At 39.2% G+C, this 21,490-nt stretch overlaps 1 long non-coding RNA gene across 1 annotated transcript in view; it reads left to right on the top strand.

Moving 5' to 3' along the window:
- LOC113167829 overlaps nucleotides 1-19,935 on the top strand; it is a 54,755-nt gene extending 34,820 nt beyond the window's left edge. Inside the window, exons 3-4 of the long non-coding RNA XR_003299307.1 lie at nucleotides 16,683-16,824; nucleotides 19,849-19,935. This is a non-coding gene — a long non-coding RNA (uncharacterized LOC113167829). The remainder of the gene's footprint in view (nucleotides 1-16,682; nucleotides 16,825-19,848) is intronic.
- Nucleotides 19,936-21,490: the final 1,555 nt, after the last annotated feature.

Genomic DNA, 21,490 nt, shown 5'->3' with positions numbered 1-21,490 from the left:
ACAACACTAAAGTCACTCAAGCCTGTTTTAGTGTCTGGACACCCTGATACTCACTCACAGCTTAAGTATGACCTGTGGCAGTGAAACTAAGTACAAGCCAGTGCTCTGGTCACTCACATGGTGTCCTTGGCTTTATGTTTGGCCAAAGTACCAGAGTATTTAAATACTTTTGCCATTGTACAGTCATGGATTAATGTTAAGTTAAAATGCAGAAGTAGAAAAAATAACCAATAACCATGAACAGAAATGCAAATCTATAAACATCTAACTGAAATTAAAGCCCTTGGCACTAGGGGGAGCAAGTCTATTAGAAGTGCTCTTACAAGAGGACTAGGATAGAGGACACTGGTGAATTTGCAGGGGGGATGCAGTGAATTCACTGTAGAATCATGCATCTGTTTTAAATGTATGATTTTCTTTTTTACTATCAAAACACACAGTCTGTTATTTTTCTAAAATGTAGTACACACTACCAAATGCTCATACAGGTATTATAATATTACTAACAGGCTCTACCTAGGTTTCAGTAAAAACAGCTGAAGTGTCTTTAAACTCAAAACAAAACTGCAGGATGTTATATGCTGACCTAGGGAGAAAACAGACGTTGGTTTTGGCTGCAAGTTTTTAAATCTCGCCAGTCACGTCTAAAAATAATCTGCTCTGCCCAAGAACATGGAAAGAAAGGGAGGTGCAAGAAAACCAAGGCAACTACAAAATGGTGTCATTAGTTTTTATAGTTTGCTAAGGAAACACTAATAAGCCGTAGCTGGTAAACCATACCTGTAATTAGATGAGAGCTGAGGTAGGGCATGCTATTTATTTGTAAGCTACGTAATGCCAAGCTGTGGCTTGGGTTCCCACACCTTCACTGGGATAGTTAAGGTTGCTTTTGGTGAGGCTTTTTTATGCCTGAACTAGGAAGAGATACATACTTTTAGTGGTTCCTGAGACACTGTGGTCAAAGCACTATACTTCCCAACAAATCATTAATATTACCATTTTATAATTTCAGTTCCCATTTCTGAATTTGATGCAATTCATTGGCTATTTTTGCTTAATGTTACCCTTTGAAATTAGATCTTAAGCCATAACTCAGATTTTCTACAAATACAGTAGTAACTTAATAAAACTGTTTAGAAATCCCAAACCCTTTAAAACTTAGGGCCTCTGATCTACACATCGTAGTGCCGGGAAAGTGAAGTTGGGCCTTAGGTGTGTCCGTCTGTGTGTCCGTTATTACTTTTTCTCTTACCCAGTTGTAAACCCTACTACAGCGTCTCCCATCTCCTCAAGGTCCAGAGTGTCTGGGAACACACTGGAGCTCTTTACCTGTAACATTCAAATTAGGTCAACTGTGCAGCATCTAAAACAGCCATGTGGTATACGACCAAACATATTTCCATCATCACCGTGTCTCAGCCATTATGCCTTCTTCCTCTTTCTTTCCCCCTATTGGCACCCCTTCAACAAAAACTTGTGAAAGTATCCAGAACTTCCCAACCTTCTATGAACTGTGAATTGCTTTATGGTTGCTTCCTTCTAGGCCTCTTCTTTGGTTGTACATTTATTTGTTGAGTGACTGATCAGGTTCAATGGAGCGTCCAAAGGACATGTCATGAGCTTGAACAGATGCCAGTATCAGCGGCACTTCAAAGCCACAAGCTACCTGTACTCCCTAAGGTGACAGTAGCCTCAGAGAGTTTGTGGTTTTAGTAGTTATACCATTATCCGGTCTGTGCCTTTTTACTTTAACCCCTCACTAGATCTTAAAAACAAGAATATAAGACTGCAGCAAGATCTGGTTTTAAACAAGTGTCTTACACACATGGTTGATTTCTGTTTGGCAGTTGTTGTTGTTGTTGTTGTTGTTTAAAGGCTGAGATGTTTTTGTTTTTTTTTTTGTTAGACCTGTTTTCCAAATAACTGGTTAAAAAGCAATTGCCGGAGAAAGTCCCTAGTTCTGAGGAATTGGTCAAGGGCAGTATTACACACCCAGATTAGTCACTCATCTTTTTGATAAAAGATACACAGCAGCTCATTCAGAGAAAAAAAAAATCCCCCACTGAATTCTATCAGGGCAAGCTCCAGGTCCAGTCCAACCGTACGCCGACAGATGACATATCTCCCCTGAAGTTAGGTTTGTGTTAATGGGAGACCCTCGCAGGTGGAGGTCTCCTCTTACACAAACACCAGCCGGTGATTGCTTCCACTTAGGACCAGTAAAAGTAATAAATGATGACCGATCAGGTCACACTGTAAATTCTGTCCAGTCAGCCTGATGGATGGCCAGGTCTAGGTGTGGTCTGAGCTAGGTCTTTGGTTTAACGAGTCCTTGTTTTCCTCCCATGAGCTGGTCTATCTGAAAATCATTCTAAGGGTAGTAATATGGAACATGTTTTTCCTTGGAGAAGAATCCCATTTTTTATGATACATTGTGAGTTTCCCTCACTCAGCCTTCCTTACTGTAATGTAAATACGTTTTGCTGAATTGTGGTCTCTGGTTTTTCTCAGGTAGGATGGCTAAGCTAAGTCAACAAGAATATTAGTCAAGCTTCCCATTATGCTTATTTACATGCTAGAATTTTACTCATCAGCCACTTTAAATAAAATTCATTTTCCTTTTGAAATCCGATTGAGTTCATTTTGAAACCTGCACTAAAATTACTTTACCAATTACTTTGGCATTTTGCCTGAATATGATCTTTTCACAGGATTTTTGTCACCATCAGAAGGCAGCTCTCCTGTACTCCCGTTTTATTTATAAAGCCATTCCAGATAAACCTCTCTCATACATTGCGTGCAAATCGATGAAACTTTAGTTCATCTTCCAATCCTAGATCTTGGATCACAAGATGGTGTTGCTGCTCTAGCCACTTGGAATAGTTAGCAGTGGGAAATTTAATTAAAATAGTTCATGTCTCATATTGAAGGCTGTTGTAAATTCCGTGGTAAATTATTTCTTTCCTGTGTTTTCAGCTATTCTTAATTTTGACAATAAAAGATAGACTGTAATACGTACTGTAAGTTTAAAAGAATATTTAATTAGCACCCATCTATGACTGTGTGTCTCTGTATTTGTGTGGCAACAGTATGCAGAAACATATTGGTAAATATCTGGACTCTTGTTTGACTTGGCTGCTACACATCCTGTGGGGATTGTGGCGAATCCCTTACCCTGTGGCTGTGTGGTAATCTTGGTTTTACATTCAAAATCTCTAACACATTGCAGAGTACTCTGTGATTTCATGGAAGTCCATGCAGGACAGACTTAACACTTGAGAGAGTAAGAGCTTAGCTTAAAATGATGTAACTCAGGCGTGAATATAGCCTTGGGATGTGTGAAATGGGTCAATGCCAGAAAATAGCCTTCTACAAGTTTGATGACTTTAATTAGGACTAATTTAAATCTATTTTTATAAAAAAAAAAAAAAAAAAAAAGGTTATTTATAGGTCTGAAGTAAAGTACATCATCTTACTCTTAAAATAACTTTATGCAAGAGTGAGGATTAAAATGGGCATTCGAAGCTGTTATCAAACTGCAGTTTTACTCAAACAAAATAAATCATTTTTGTGGCCACAATTAAAAAATCCCCCTTCTGCTGTAAAACTCTGGCAATATTATGTTCGTTTCTGCAGGGTTGTGTATAAATCCATGCTGTCTGCCGCGATTCACTACGCCACATTAAATTCTTTTAGATCAATTAAACTTCCCAGCTCACTTTACAAGCCACTATTCTTAATAGTGGCTCCCCCTTTCCTTTTGAGTAGGGGAATACTCTTACAGGGTAGGCAGCATGTGGTGCTTTGCAGAATTTATTGAGCCATTGCCAAATTAACGGTTGGGCTTAAAAGAATGCATGAATTAGTCATATTCAACATTTTATGTGTAGGAAGTGTTGAAGGTGCATGGAATTGACTTGGGATTTTTTTATTTAAGTCTACACGAGGAGTCATACACAAGTGAACGTGTTGGGTGCTACTAACGTTAATACTATATTAATGAAATGTGAAATATCGAACAAAAATGATCTCAATATCAGAGAGTGGTGGAAAAGCAAAGTCTGTAATGGGTGACTGCTTTCTGAAATTCCAAACATAACTGAAGCATAATTCTGTCCCTTGCACAGTGCTGACTCCTTAGCAGAAGTGTGTATGCATGGATCTTCCTCAGTTGGTGTTTATGACAGAGACTTGTCTGGATTCCTTTCTTTGTATTTATAGGGCAGGGATGATCTGAGAGTGAACAGGTGGTCTTGGACTCTGTCACCAGTAAGCAGACAGATTTGCAGCTCTGTTGTCTGTGAATGTTTAAAATGCTAGTAGACTGAAAAAGTGTTGTAACTTGTGGATATTATAGTCCTGCAATTTTACCTAAGCACATAAACTTTACTGTCTACTGTGTATTTCAGTTTCATATCCTGTACCTGAGCTCTCTTTTTGTTTGTGTGTAAACACATTGCACTGTGCTTTGGTTGTACTGTCATACTCACTTTCTTAGTTTTACTCATAGTTATTCACATTCACAGACCATTAAATCTTTAACAGGCTGTAAGCCAAGCCTGATTATCAATTATTCTTTAATATGCAATATTAAAGAAAAATATGATTGTTCTCTGTTGCTAATAAAGTGAATAGAACCAGGTGTGCACCCTGAGTACATCAACATATAGTGCTCTTTTTGGGAGCCATTTTAAGAATTAATTGCTGTAATTTTGTCCACCACCCCCACACCCAACTGCCCCCTACAGAGACCTAAAGAGTTAATGTGCGTGCTGAAGTCGAGCTAAGTAAATTTACTTTATGACACTGCTGTGACATGTGCATCTGTGATTTCACACGCTTAATGTAAAATTTACAGTTGCAGTATTGAATGTCACGCAGGCTGTGGGGAGAGCTGAAAGTAACTGGAGCCCCCAGAGAACAAAGCTGGCGTTTTGGCCTAGACCCCCTTGCGCATGCCTCTCCGGCTGCCACCCCTCCCTGCCACTCTTTACAGCTGTGGAGGTGTGATCCAAGCACGATGGTTGGCCTTATAACCGTTAAGGAAGCACCACAGTGCTTCTAATAACCAGGGACCCTAATGATCAAAACACCTGGATATATTGGAGTACAGGGAAAATTAGCTTTTCTCAGGGAGCTACTAGACATTTGGGTGAATGGGCACATACAGAAGAGAGGCCGGTCCAGTTCCTATCTCTTACATGGGGCAATGACTCCTGCATATGATTATTCGAGTGGCTATGTCTTCTAGCTAGCTTTGGAGGGGTCTGGTGGAATGGAGTGGTCATGTTAAGGAGTAAGAGGCCCACGCTCACTTAAAGTTCAAACATGGATTAGGCACGCTTGTCCCTTGGTGTCATGTTCAATGGCAAACCTCCCCCACTGGGAATTGATCCCCCTCACTACCCTCCAGTATTGATTTAGTTCTATATAGATTATCAACCTCAATGCCGAGATAAAGCAGCAAGTCCTACATGGCATAGATGTAAAAAGGATTTTAACAGGTATTGTTTTCCAAGTCACTCAGGTTATTTGAGATCTATTGCCATTAGGGAGACTGATATAATTACTTAGTGTATGAGCAATGAAATTCACTCTTGAGCAATACTGACTTGATGCAGGGTCCATTTTCATGTCTGAGTGAGTTTAGAATGTATCTGTTGTTTTTCCTTTATTCAGGTGACTGCTTGATATCAATTACTCTTCCATATACTAAATCAAAAAGATTAAAAAAATAAATGATAACAGGACGAAAATTCTCTGTTTCCTCTGTTTTGCTCAGCAGTTGTACATTTGTTCTGCTTGCTCTTTCATGATTTGTGAAGGTGCCGAGCGAGCCAAGAGGTTCGGTGTTTTTGAGGTGCAGATGTTTTTGTGTCGTTATCTTCATTAATGAATGACTAACTTTAGACTACTGCTTTTAGTTACCTAGTATTCTCATACACCTGGTACACTCTAATGTTTTACTTCTATTTATTTTCCCATCTTCCACCTGAGGAAACTGTCTGCTGTTATTCAACCAGCCTGCTGTAAACCTACAATAAAACTGTTGCACAGCCCTTATGTGCAGTAGGGGTAATGCACCATATACTTTAATGGTACATTGGGCTAGGTCATATATTTCTGTTTTTATGTGAGATTGAAAATGCTAGGTAGGAAATGAGGTCCAGCGTAGTGAGTTTCAGGGTCTGTATTCATAGTAATGAATAAATAAATCAGTAGTATTGAGGAAAATCAAAGACATTCTGTCTCTTCATTTTGTATTGGTTTACACAACAAGAAATCTCATTGCTCTGTAGTAAAATATCTAAATAACATTCTTTATTGCAAAATGACACGTTCATACTTTCAGAAAACAAACGTTTATCTAACTGTTGTAAAGCAGGTAACCACATGAAATAAAAAAAGAATTGAAGGGAGGGACAGGTCCGGTTGATAAAGTCATGGTAGCATTTCAGGACTATAATCTAAACTTTAACCAAATACACATGTAATATTTTTGAAAGGAGTGGAAGTAGAATTCCTGTCATCTTTTTTTCAAGCACAAGTGTGTGTTTAAAGTTACAGTACTGCATCACAGAACAATTTATAATGTATTGTAATGTTAAATTACATGTCTGACTAATTTTTTAACACTGTACCACACGCCTACTCTTATGCTAACCATCTCTTACAAATTTCATAACAACAAGAGAGGATAGGTCTTTCACCACCACGACCACTAAACACTCCTCAGAATTAGATCCAAATGTGGTAATAGATAGCATGTATTTGAGCGAGCAGATGTAACTCCAGAGCACAGCCACATGATACTGATGATCAGTGCAAAATTGTGGTTGAAACAGATGTCTAAACACACAACAGCGTTGACAGGCTCAGGCCCAATGTTTACAGTTGCCTGGGGGAAAGATGCTGCTTTTTGGTTGTGGGGAAAAAAAATAACTATGCACAAATACAGCAACACCCTCATAGACTCAGAGGAAATCAATTAGAAACACATTGCCTGGTCACAGAGTAGGGACTTCACTGCCTCTCTGTTAATTAGTGCTTTGTTAATTAGTGATCTTCCTGAAGATCAGTTGCAGTTTGATTAAAGACTAATAAGATAATGTGCTACTTATATTTTCTAGTTAAAATCTTGATGAAATAAATCACAAATGATGCCTTGTAGCAAATGAAATGGAAAAGTACAAATTCTGAATAGATTTCCTCCAAAAGTGTTTTGCAACTTCACCTCCTCGTAAAGTTTGTTCATTAAAAGGGACACTAGTAACTATTAACTCCCAAAGACTTTTCTAGGACATAGTATCTTGCAGTGGACTGACTTCATTGAATAGTGAAAGGGTTAGCATTCCTTCCCCACCTAGTTTCAGCTGTAAATATTTCAATTTATAAGAAGTAGTTTTCCCTGTCTGTTTGAAGTTTTGACAGATGAGATAGAGAGTTGCATTCCATCATGCATCTGTTGAACCAACCACTGACTTTTTGTCAGAGGTCAGCCAGGTTTAAAGCCTGATCATTTCACCTGTCTAGCCTTAGTTACCCTAAGGAAGGAAGTTGCATGTGTAAAACTGCTCTAAAGGAAATGATCCAACAAAACATTTTAGTCTCATTGTACTAAAGGAATGTTGTGTTGTTGTCATGCACAATTAGAGCTTTTTTTGCAGTCAGCTCTGCTTTTTTTCATCCTACTTGAGAAATTAGTTCATGCACTGTCTGTCCCCTAGATTTGGCACTGTTTTACCTTCACACATACACACAATACAAATAAACACAAATACATATATTTTCAGACATTTTATTCCTCATTCCTCCATGTGTGCTTATTAATGTACGAATGAATGAATCACCAATTCACCAGTACACAGGACTTCTCATTCATTACATGGTATTTCCCCACTTCATGCATGAATCACTGTCCTCATATTGTTAAATAAAAAAAATAAAAAAAAGTAACTCTCATTCTTTTTTTAATATTCAGGATTAGACTTTTTAGTAGCGATTATATACTTTAAACATGTAGAGTAAACGTAATCTTTAATTGTTTTATTTAGCGAATTTATGAAATGGAAAAACACAATAATCAAAAATCTTTATTTACCTTTGGTAATCATTTGAAATACACATTATGTTTCAGAGCATAAATCCTTCAATCATTAATTGGATATGTATTCAGAGTAAACTTCACAACCGTGGTCGTCTCCAACTGCACTCCAAAAAGGATTTCCTCCAATTTTTTTCAGTGACTCCAGGTTATGTTTAATGTAACAAGAAGGACAATCAAAACAGCAGTCATTCAGGCCTAAATCTGGTGTTGAGGCTGTGGCTACACAGGAAATTGATGTGGAGAGAAATGGCTTAGTGGCAAACCTTTACTATTAACTCAGCCATGTATGATACAGATAGGTGCCGTCAGCAAAAATTGGACTCCACACAGGCAGTTTTAGGTTTTTGCCAGAGTGTGCTCCCTTCAGCTGTGGCCTGTTCACACCTCGTTGTCCCCATCCACCTCCACTCGCTGATAATCACAGAGCAGGTCTCTCGTTTTTACACTCCTTTTCTCCCACTACAGCTTTATCCAGGAAGGAGCTTTCACAACTCAACTTGTGTGGCCACCCAAAAAGTGAGGCTGAGTCCAAACTTTTGCAGGAACTTTGTACCGCTAGTCCTTGGTTTTCCACAGGCTTGAGGAAATGAAGAGAAGAGGAAGAGTGAGTGTGTGTGTGTAATACACAGAGAAACACAGACGAGAGAGAGTGAGAGCTGTGTGGAAGCACACCAGCAGAGAAAGAAACCTGATTTATTATCACCAAAAATCAACTGCAGATGTCAGCTCACAGATTCTCCCTCTGCTGCCAATTATAGACACTCACGCAAAGATCTGCTCAGCTCCAGAGTCTGCTTCTTTATACACACATACACAAACACAGAATTACATTGAGCCACAGTGTATGTACCTGCGCACGTATTTCTACACATATTGTCAGCATGCACACAGTCTTAAATTTGGTAAAATCAGAATCTACTGTCGAGTCATAAATTGAATGCCTTTTAACCAATTCAGTTGTTCCCTATTGCTCTCTCTAATTCTGTGCCAATGATGGATAATGAAGATGTCCATTAAAAAAAAAAAACACCAAAAAAAAACAAAAACATTAGCAGTGTGATGTCAGCAGTAATACTCCCAGGATAGATCTCTACCCTCAAGCTTTTTTCCTGTTGCATGTTCCACTGTGTCTGTCATTATGTGCTATTTCAAGTCGTTACAGTAATCACCAAACCATCCTCTGGATTTAGCATAATCTGCCTATAGATTTTTGGATTTCATTGTTTAGAGGAATGAACTCGATAATGTTTCACATAACTCGTGACTGAAATGCTGATTGAATGCAGTGTGTGCATGTGATCATAGTCAGAAAAAACAGTTTAATTTATTGGATGATATAAAGAAATAGAGAACAACATATCTAAAGGTAACACCTTTAAATGTAATATTCACTGCATCCCCTATTCACTTTTATTGAAGCCTAAAAGCAGACCATGTATGAGTTTGCTGTTCAGATGGCCAGGTCAGAGTTCACCCAGTGCATGTGCTTGGTCGGACAGCAGAAAGCGATGTGCTATACTGTGTTTGGAAATGGAAACATTACTATTCCAGTTTCTTTCTTCATCTTTTAATCATGTTGCTACACTAGTGCTACAATGAACTGTAGTGTTGCTCTCAGTGTACACTAGTTTGTGATGGCTTTGGGCAGAATTTGTGTATTACCATGTCAGAAAAGTGACATCATGTTCTTTTTCAGGGCAGAGAGTGGGGAAAATTTACTTGAACAGAAATTAAATGTGACCATGCCTTTAGTGTGTGCCAGACCTCTGTATGATTGGGACCAGTACTGATTTTGTGGATATTTTCTCTGTTGCCATTAATGATTCTTCTGATGTCCCTTATCTCTAAAAAAATGTGAGCATCGATAGCAGTGCAGGTATCCAAAACACTGTTAACAACATTAGCAGAAAGGATAATACAAGATAAACCTCGGGCAGATGTGACCAGAAGGAACTAGGTAAGGATGTTAGCAGGCCTTTGCATTGTTTTAAGATTGATTCTGAGGTTGGAGAGCCCCAGGATGTTTTGCTGTGAGATGGTCATGCATAGCAGTGCAGGTCATTTCAGTTTTACAAAGCACTATTTTATTAGGTCTGTGTTTAAAGAATCGCACACTTTTGTTAATACAGTTTGGGCTTTCTTGAATAAAGATGCATTTTCAGCATGCTGGAGCTGAAAACCCCTCATTCTAAACTCAATGGTGTTTTGCAGAACACTCAGTGACATGTTTATGTTCATTGTAACTAGAGTTAGAGCAACATTGGCTCCTTACAGTCAGCAAGAAGTACTTAAACATAGAAAATGTATTGTGATGTGAGTACGTCCAACAGTCTCTAGTAACCTTGTGTAACAGCATAGATACAGAGACCTGTTAATGTTTTTATGTCACTAACTTCATCTAAAGTTTTTAATAAATCTGTTGTTTAGAACTGCTGTGCTGCAATAATGCATCCAGATTGTAATTTGGGATATAAATGTGATTAATGAGCAGTTTATTGCTGCTACAGGTGACTGACCCTCTGATGAATGTTATTTTCAGTGGTATGATAAATGGGGTGCAATGATGACATAGTATTAGTACCGCCAACCTAATGAGAGGTTAATATGTTGGTTTACACTAACTTGACGATCTGTGGACTAAACAACAATAAAGTACTGCCTAATTAGTATGTTTATGCAAACACTTTCATTTTGATAGACGACCATGCAGTGTTCAGTGCCGCTAGCTAGCATTGCTAGCCTAATATAAACACGTCAATGTCCCGCACGTTCAGTGACAGACAAAGTTGTAAAAACATTTACTGGATTAAGAGGATGGTGGGGGTCAAGACTGTACTGCGTGTGTGTGTAAGTCGGTGTTTGACGGGGGTCACCTGATATACTACCCAGGCAGTTTTCTGCTGAGCGGAGTGCTTTGGAACTGTTAAGTCGTTTTTTTTTTCTCATTTTCTTTTTTTGTTAGAGGAATACACGTACAGTGCCCCCAGTAAAATCTCTCTAGTAAAGTTAGAGTAGAAATCCACGGGGAATATGTCTAAAATAAAATGTGTGATATCGATGTTAATATTTAACATCACTGTACTTCATCTCTTTCATCAACATACAGTACAGTCTGCTACCTTCTAGTCCAGTTGAAGAAGTGAAAACACAGCATTTTAACATAACACCTGACCTAAGAGCACTGCTATGTTTCAAAAGAGTGTTTCCATATTTTGATAAAACAAGGCTAAAGTGAGACCACCACTACATACTGTATCTTTAGGTACAGATTTTTAATGACCAAATAAATAGGGCACAGGTAAAGTATAAGTAAATGTCCTAGAGATATAAAAAACATGCACACACCTAAACCCTGTATCTATCATGTTGTATACATTTTATAATTCATTTTAGTTTGATTTATTCTTTTAATTATATGAATTAAACTGTTCCCTCAGAACATTTAAGTTGGAATACAAAAATATTCTCTATAGAGAAATTATAAATTTCTATCTGAAAGTTTTCTCATTAGATATTTAAGGTTTGTCTATTTAAAATTAAAGAAACTCCACCAAATAAAACATTGAATTAAAATGACCCTTGACTTTCAGCTTCTCTTACACGCAGGGTAACTGAGCAGTAAAATACGATGAAATAGATTTGAAGGTGTTGTACTATCTGCAATCAGTTTTCATGGTGAAAAGTTGGGCAGAATAACAAATGGCTTTTAAATGTAATTTGGGAAATTACTGGCTAAGGTTTTCTCTTAAATAGAAAAATAAGATAATAAATTATCTTTGAAAAACACATTTACCCACAATGTAGAAAACAAAATGTTCAAAGAAAAATCTTTGAATCTAACAGCTGATTTGTTGTATTTAACCAGTAGAGACAAATACAAAATATCTTAAGATATGTTTTTTAGGCCATTATTAAGCTTGGATGCTCCCATTTTAGTCACATTTAACCAGTGTTTAGTCATAGATGAGTGAACATAAATGTTCTGCTTAGTATTTCAGCTCAGACCCCCCACCCTCTAATTAGTTTAACATAAGCAACCACAATCAAACATACTGTATGCTGTTCTCGATTACGGGAAGTCGTAAACCTCAGTATTTACTTTGTGTGCCCCTGTTTGCACCATTAAAACAGCTAATAGGTAATAATGCCTTTCCCCCAATTGATAACAAGTGCTTTGAGATTGTGTGTTGGTAGCCATTAGTCTGACTTTTAGAAAGTATATTAATGGCACAATTAGGGTTAATTTTAGGGCCATTTATTTTGGACACAAGTGGGCAGCATTTTGATGTTAAATAGACTGTGCTGTTAGTATTGTAAATAAAAGGCTTACCAAGGCACTATAATGATCAGGTTAATAACTTCAGCTTACCTCCTCATGATCTGACGATTTCACCTTGCTCAGCATATCTATCAATTCTGAGACACAAGCCTACCTCCTAGTCTCGTCCAATCTTACACCCTGACACCTACTGAAATCTCATCTAGTATCACCAGCTAATGGCTCAAGAGTGACTTACCCCCTCTGCTGTTTTATGACTGGCATCTTTTATGAGACCACAGTGTGCCTTCCAGCCCTGAGAGGTCAGGCGGATCGACAGCAGTGGTCAGAATGAATGGCTCATTTCCCAGCTGTGGCATGATGAAGAGGATACAGTTCCTCTAGCCTTTCCTCCAGGCTGTCGGTGTCAAACCACTGTCTACTACCCCTGTTTCATGTACTGAACACTACATGGCTCATTATGAGCTGTTTCTGTGTGACACATCTCCTCAGTAGACACAGACAGTAGATCTGTTCTAGGTTTAGTAGAAAAAGTAGCTAGTATTTAGCCACCCCTGGAAGATGTGGTTGATTTCATTTTATATGGAGTGAAACAATGAGTCAGGATGGGCTACTGCTGAGTTCCCAATATAAAGTGCAGCCATCCTATCTGGAGGTGACTGAATGGAATTTGTCTCAGCCAGCATTGGATCTCCTCACTGTCGTCTTTTATATGTTCATTAGAGTGCAAATGGAGGCAGAGGAGCTCAGAAAACGTAAAAGAATTGTAGCTTTTTCCTTGTGCATTTTATGAGAACTCAGAACAAACGTCATTGGACAGCCCACTTGCAGGTCAAGCCTCCACGGTTATAGGATATCTCTGGTTTCCATCATGAGGAAAGACGTGTGCACAAAAGTACAGTATAAAAGGACAATTATACACATGTGCCTTGCAAACACACAGACTTGCTTGTCTATCAGTCTCAAGTACAAATGAAAACTCACTTGCAAACACTGGCTCTCACAACATTAGTATCAGTTGAGTATCAATCTCATATCAAACACACAATCTGTTCTCTCTGTGTCTCTCATAAATACACACACACACTCACACACACACTGCAGTAAGGGTCTGGGAGCAATCAAATAGCTGCACTACACAGCCCGTCTGAATCCTGTTTTCCTGTGCGTCTGCACCCATGTACCAGCGGTTCCTCCCCAATGCGCCAATAAAATGTCACTAATGATCCCCTTCACCCCCCTCACCCACGCCCTGGCTCTGGCACCGGGCCTGTAGATGCACAAACCAAGGGGCACTTTACGAGTCAAGCGGCCGTCCTTACCCGTGATGTCATCCACAGCTCTCACTTAATCCCGCCAATCCCTCGAGAGTTGCCAGCCAGACGGACCAGAAGAATACAGCTGTTATTTCTACCTCCTTTTTTCACCTCTCTCCATCTCTTCTTTTATGTTTGTTTGTTTGTTTATCCTTCAGGCTGTAAAGAGTGCTGCCTGTGTACCACACACACTCTTCGAGTCTGTGGGTGGATATTTTTATAAAGGGCTTTTCCTAAAATATACTGCTTGTCCAATTACTGACACATTAACTGCCTCTCATCTGACGCACTAAGTGGTGAGCGGACACTGATTTCACTGTTTTCAGAAAGAGTCTTTTCACGCAGCACAGAGGGATTATAGGTTTCTTTGTGTCGTCCGCACAGCTACTTCTATCCAAATAGAAAGTACTCAGACACACACTCACACTCTGTAAATCTCTGACCTCTGTTTTTTTCAGATCATATGTATGATCTGCTATGTGTGTTCTTCAGATTTTTAAGTCATCCTCCATCTTCAATTATAAGAATGGTAAAGAAATTTTCATCTGTGCAGAAAAGTAATCAGTCTCAAACTTTTCTTATGTAAAATCTACATTCAACAATGTTCCAACTGGGGCTTCAAAGGAGTACCCAACTTGTACTATACATATTTTCTCAACTTTCAGCATAAAAGCCTATTATTTTCTATTAATGTCAGACTTTCAACCAATCTGAAATAATGAGTTTGGCATTTTAACTGTTTCACACTAAGGTGCAATAATATAGATATTTTAAAGATGGTTAAAGCAGTAGGGCTGTTGCTTTAGTCCATGAGTGGTAATTGTGTAAATATTTGTTCCAGATTCAGCACCACAGGCCACAGGGTGATGTATGACTGCTGTCGCCTAATCAGCTCTGGGAAATGAGCACAGATGCACACACATTTAGTCAGGCATGCACACACAAACCAAATGTTTTGTTGGAATAAATGTGAACAGTCTTTTTGGATATTTTAGATATATTGTTCTATGAGGTCAGTAATTATTTAAGAAAATGTAGTAAAATCAGTTTAAAAACTAATGTAAGATGTCAACAATTATCTACATTTGCTGTTAAAAACAATAAATGAATGAGAATAAACCTTAACATACATTATTGTTTCATATATGCAATGTTAACATCCTCTGCATGCAACTGCACACACTCACACACACATACAGAGACTTGCTCACACACAAATCCTATGTAGGTAGCTAATTATGGGGGAAATGACCCTTTACTCATTTGAAACGAATCCAGACAAGCTCTTATAACACCTACTCAATTAGCTGCCATTTGTCCTCATGAAATGAATGACTCTCTCTCTTCTCAGTCACCCAAAACATGAACACGTCAGTCTTTGATCTGCTGTTGAGTTAGATCACATCTTCCACAAGTGATGAATTGCAACACTTTACACTCACATCCTAGCATACATGGAAAAAGAGTGCACATTATTTGGATCAGTGTACAAGTTGTATTTTAAAATACAAAAGGTAATTTAAAATAATATAAATACCTTTTGTTGAAACTGATTTTTATGTTTGACAGTTTAAAGGCTTTGTAAGTTGCAAACAGATGGCAGATTATGAAAGGATTAGCTGTATTTTAGTTAAAGTGTTTCACTTCATCTTAAAAGAGAATCAGTGATTGAGTCAGAAGTATGGTCAGTGTACAATAACATTTAGAATTTGCGTGCAGTTTGAAAAATGTAATCACATTGCACAGATGCTTCTTGATATACATAACTGAGAAGCCTGTTGAGTAAATAGCTAGATATTTCACTAAATTAGGAATGGTTGTTAATGGGTTGATATATATGTGAATGTATAATGTACTTTGGTAAGCATGTTTTATATCAGGGACAACGGAGTATGAATCTATGAATGTTATAAAACTGTACTTTGTAAGGTAAATTCGTGGAACTGCAGCTACCTGTCAGTGAATGACATTCACTTGGCTAGATAGTTCATTGTATCCTTGGTTCTTTTCTTTATGAAACAGCTTCTGGTCTAAGAAGGCGTACAGACCAGAGAGGACAGGTGACTGGCCTTCACCTCCCCTTCCTCTTACCTCTGAAAAGAAAACAAGTCATAAACCAAAAGGAAAAAAAAACATCCTCAGCTAAAGAATCCACTGGGTGAATGGAGAGGGAGGAGTAGATGGAGCAAGAGAGTCCATTAAAAAGAATGACGGCCACAAAAAAAGGGAGGAAAAAAATCCCCATGGCAGCACACAATGCCATAGCTAGGGTTAAGTGCTAGGATTTCAGTCGATGGGGGATTTGGGGTCCCTTCGTTTTTAAGCCTCTGTACCCAAACCTCGCCTTCGTCCTGCCTCCCTCCCCAGTACACTCTTTATTTCTCTCTCTCACTCACATGTATGTCTCTTCCAGATCTACCATCTCCACCCCTCCTTCCCCAAGTTCCAGTCATCTGCCATAATCAGAATGATGATATACTGGCCCCATTAAAAGAGAGGGGCTGCTGACATGCAGGACAATAGTCCCTCACAGCGTGTCCAGGAAGCCTGCCCATCCAGGTGCACTCTCCCTTACAGCCAGAGGCCTGCCGCTCTCCCTCCTTCTCTCCCTGTCTCTTTTTCTACTTCTCTCCCCCCTTCCTAACCCTCCAAGCGCAGTGTGAGTCCATTGAGAGGGTAGGAAGAAACAGGAGAGTAGCAAATGGGAAGCAGAGGACTTGTGTGGGGGTAAGGAGGGATTTGCAAGCCCGAGATTTGAGTGAGAGAAAGCGGAGGGTAGTGGTGGAGACGAAGGGGTGAGGGAGAGCTCAGGTGTGTTGAAAAGACAGGACATTTGAGCAGTCAGCAATGGGGGGGGAGGAATCAGTGAGCTTGAAACAATAGTAATAATAAAAGTCTCCCTTTTCACCCTGTGTGCTTCTCTCTTTCTCTCCTTTTCCCTCTCTTTGTTCATCATCCTTACCTGCCTGACCTACCGCAGCGCATCACGGGGCACAGAAGAAGGTTGAAGTGAGAGAGGGATGGCTGGTGCGACATGATTGGTGGCGACAGGGGGGTGGAGCGCATCGCTGGTTGCCCATCAGCACATCCTCACTGACAGCCGCTGGCCCATCCATCAGCAGGTAATTTAGACCAAGGAGGTCTGCATGTGCGCGCACACACACACACACAGCATTCATGGAGTGGAGCTGACTTACACACTGGAATGAAGTTCATAATGTAAAATATTTTAACATGTAAAGTGTTGTGTAATGATTTTTTAAAGAAATTAAATATTACAAGTACATTAATAATATGCAATGTAATCTGTTTTCAGTGAACCTTAGAGGCATATGGTCACATTTTCCTCACTGGTTAGTGACCTTAACACTGTCACCAATACTAAGGGCCACCATCAGACCCTCAAGATCCTCCAAGGTCCACTGCACAAATCCTCTTCAGCTAGTTTCCTTAATACACACTGGCTATCTGCACTCAGCTCTCTGTGTGGTCTTCCACTGTGCTTCAACAAAGAGAAAAAAAAACATAGAGAGTGTTGACATTGCTGTCTGAAATCAGCTTTTTCTGTTGGTCACCTGTTCTGTAAATTTAGACAAGACAGAACCTGTGAATATATTGATATAATGATATAATTTGGCCTTTTTTTTTTACATTGTACTCACCCACTTGAAAGTGACCTAAATAATTGTCCCAGGGTAACCCCAAATGGATTAATAAAATATCTTTTATTTATTTACTTTAAAATACAAGGTACCTGCAGAAAAAACCCAAATTTTTGGTACCGCGGTTCTTTCATTGGTTTATATCTGAGGTAGCATGCCTGGCTAACATTACAAGCGAAAGATGGGGTACAGAAAATCAAAAGTTTGCCTTTAAAAAAGAAAACAATCGCAAGCTAATTGGCTGTAAAGTCTAGTTGCACATCAAATCTGACATTCAAGGCAACATGAAATCAACGTGAAAGATTGTACAGTATTGATATCTTATGGTCTCCGAGCCCCAAGTGTCTCATCAGCCAGTAGTAGCACCTCACAGACACCTCCAATGGAGCCAGGGAAAGTCAGCTGCAACACACCGATCTCTTTGGCAAAAGAGGAAAGACAAAACTGACTGTCACAGAGAGGGAAGAGCATTTGTGGTGAAAGGACTACATCATATCTCAGATGTCAAAGCTCCATCATCAAACATTATGGTAGTGTACTATAGTTAAAGGTTTCCGAAATAAAATAAATATTTTTAACATTTTTTATTTATTTATTACTTTTTTTATTTTGGAATTGAAGCAAAGAATCAAAAGGCCGAATCTGAATCAGAAATGGATTCAGACATTCAAACCCAACCTCACTCTGAAGTAAACTAAGTCAAGATTTCAAGGTCTGATAAAACCTCAATTGAGCTTGCACCAACACTGAAGCACGGTGTTGGCAGCATCATGCTACATGAATGCTTCTCCACAGCAGGTCCAGGAATGTTTTGGAGGGTAAAATAAATGCAGTGAAATCCTGGAGGGAAATCTGATGTAGTCTGCAAGAGAACTGCAACTTAGGAGAAGATTTGTTTACCAGTAAGACAATGACCCAAACTTTACACTCTCTGCTCAGAGCTCAATACTCAGACCTAAATCCAAGTGAGGGTTTGTGTCCTCACTTGGGAAGGACTGTTCACTCATGATCTCCATGCAACCTGACAGAGCTTGAGCTAATTTGCAAAGAAGAATGGGAGGAGACCTGCAGTGTACAGATGTGAAAAGCTGATTGAGGTCTAGCCACACAGGCTTGGAGTGCTGTGGAAGTTGCTGCTACTACTTAGAGTGTAGTACTAAGAGTGTGAATACTTCTGTATTCACATATATACATGTTTTCTGTTTTCTCTGTGTAAAAAACAAATACTCTATACAGTGTTAGATAATAAAGGGTAAAAACGTCCATGCAGGATGAACACATTTTGCAGCCACATAGCTTCTTTCTTGGCTGGTTGCTTCTTCTTTACAGAATGGAAAAACTAAAACAAAGACACATAACATCTCATGTCTTACTTGATGCACTTGTGTGGACCAACTTGTTTTTGCGTTGTTTTGGTATTAAACATCAAATGTGGCATTGACGAGAGCTGAGCTAACATTTGTGAGTAGCTTTCTCCAGCCTTGAAGAACTGTTTTCCAGGACATCTCTGCCATGTCCAATTTAAGGTTTGCCTCTTTTCTCTTTAGCCAAACTGCACTCCCTCACCGTCCCTCTCCTCCAGGTCCTGAGAGGGAAATGAAAGCTTGTTGGGGAGATGCAGTCAACAAGGTGGTAGGAATTTTAATGACCAGCTTTTTGCTGCCTTTTCCTCTCCTGCCGTTTTGGCATTCAAATAACGATCAAGCAGGCTTTGCCGTTTGGCACCCACTGACTTTCCTTGCTAAAAAAGAAAGCTTGCAGACAGAATAAAGGGCAAGTCCACCTCACCCTCCTGGTCCAGACTCTGATAAAATACAAAGCATATTTTAATTAAAGTCAAGCAAAACAGCTTGAAAAATAGATGGACTTTATTATTTATTATTATGTAGTTTAGATTTCAGAGTTGTTCTTGTTTTTGTATTTTTTATCAGATCTTTTTCTCTTACTTTGGTTCAGTCTAGATGCTTCTAGCAAACATTACTTAAAGCTTATGCTTATTCACATGTGCAGACATCTTGAAAAAAAATTTCTTCAATCACTCATTATCAGAGACACATGATGACAGGCCGTTAGACATTACTGGGTTCCGGTGAGCACCGAGCGTTCATCATGAACAATCAGAGGAGTAATAGTTTGCTATTGCAGTTACATTGGGCCAGGGGTTTTGATACACTCAGCGGTAGGTAAGTCCTGACGAAGTCCTGACGTCGTGTGTGTGTGTGTGTGTGTGTCTCAGTACAAGTGTGTTGCACACTCTTCTTATCAGACCTCTCCCTCCTTCACTTGAAGCAGAACAGATCTTCTGGATAAACTCACCCAGTGGCAGAGAATTCCCTTTACCCCCACCCATATGTGTACACATGCACAATTATTTCTGTACTGTATTCTATCCCACAATTTCTCCTGTCTTTGTTTAATGCTCAGTACATAATTAAACAAAAACACGTGTGATTTTCATCTTTTTGTCTGGTTGTGTCTTTTCAGTTTGTACACCATAGATGAAGGTTCCCAGCTGTGACAGCAGCCGATTGTGGATTGAAAGAAAGAAGATCAGTCTGCCCATCTACAAGTGGCATGGTATTTTTCTGTGTGAAATATGACTGATGCTGTTGCATCGACACACAACTCTCAGGAAGTGTGTGTGGGACACAATGTCTTTTTTTTTTTTTTTCATATTTTTGTCTTCATTAGATGGTGGATTTTCCACATCAGGTTCCAAACAGAGGGGAAAATACATGTCTGTGTAACTATAGACATCAGATTACCTGATAAACCTGAGGTAATGCTTCTTTCCAAAATGGATTTAGAGCATTCTGCAAACAAACACTTTTCCATCCCATAGACACTGCCTCAGACGTTCAGCTCCCCGATCTTGTCTTAACAAAAATAGTTTAATACATTTTATCTCTGTGTGGCAACAGTTGACACAGTAAAAAAGAAAAAAATGAATTATTTGGATTTGCATGTTTGACTGTAAAATCACTGCACAAGTAAAAGAACAAGCAGATTCACAATGTGTTGTGAAACCAAAAATCTGTTTACTTTTTAATACCACGACGACGACAGCTGGCGTTACCCATGTTCACTTAATTTCCTCCTCGTTGGCTTCAGAAAGTTGACTGTAGCTGAACTTATGACATCGCACATGAGAACAATGTTAACAACCAGTTACTGTAAACCGGTCTTTGAAGTCACAACACAGTGATGTGGTGGCTGATAGTGTGAACACAGCAGAGCATGTCATTGAATGATAAAACTACATTTTATATCTCAGTAACTTTTACTTAAATACAAACTCACATGACAATAGAGAACAAATAGCAACAGTGAACACTGTTTTAAAGTAAAACTAACCTATTGCAGTTGGATTCTGGAGTTTTCTTACATGTAAGTGATGCCCTGTAGGGTAGAGTTACAGAAGCACAGACAGACACACACACAATCACAGCATAGCAGACCTTCCCACAGGACTGGAAAAGTTGAGAGGTGCCACACTGACCCCGGGCCCACAGGTGTCTGTAAGTCCAGTCGTCCGCCCACAGTGGCTGACAGGCTGTAAGTGTCCAACAGTAGCCACGTTCCAAATGACAGCGTCAAAGGTTACACTGCATGGGTTGCAACAAAACATTATTTTCATTGTGTGTGACATGATGGGGGGAAAAAATCCCCAAAATAGAGTGGCAAATTGTCCACTTTTACCACATGGCAAATGTCACTGTGTGACATATATGGGCTTATGAAAATGGCATGCGAGTTCAGGGTGGACTGCAAATCCAATCGCCTGTCACACTTTATTAGCACAACCAGAAACACTGAATCTTTCCCATCTTACTTTGTGACACATTTGGTCCACAGATGAGCTCTCTTGTAAAACAAGCCAGTGGATGTTAACAGAAACCACACTGCCAAATAAAATCCTTCCAGTGATGAGCAATCGGCATTAGGATGCGAGCCATCAATTGCACGTTGGTGTCACACTGACAAACTGTGCGTTTGCATTCCTCCTAAGCCTCATCTGAACAAACATAATTTAAAATTCACAATGGAACTGAATATGCTGCACTTTGACATATTGGACATATAACTTTATTGTTTTTTTTTGTTCTTTCTTTTTTTTCAGAAATGA

The sequence above is a fragment of the Anabas testudineus genome, chromosome 7 (assembly GCF_900324465.2).
Source record: "Anabas testudineus chromosome 7, fAnaTes1.2, whole genome shotgun sequence".
Taxonomy (NCBI): domain Eukaryota; kingdom Metazoa; phylum Chordata; class Actinopteri; order Anabantiformes; family Anabantidae; genus Anabas; species Anabas testudineus.
Note: the sequence above shows the minus strand (reverse complement) of the source record. Positions and strands in the feature narration are given on the sequence as shown.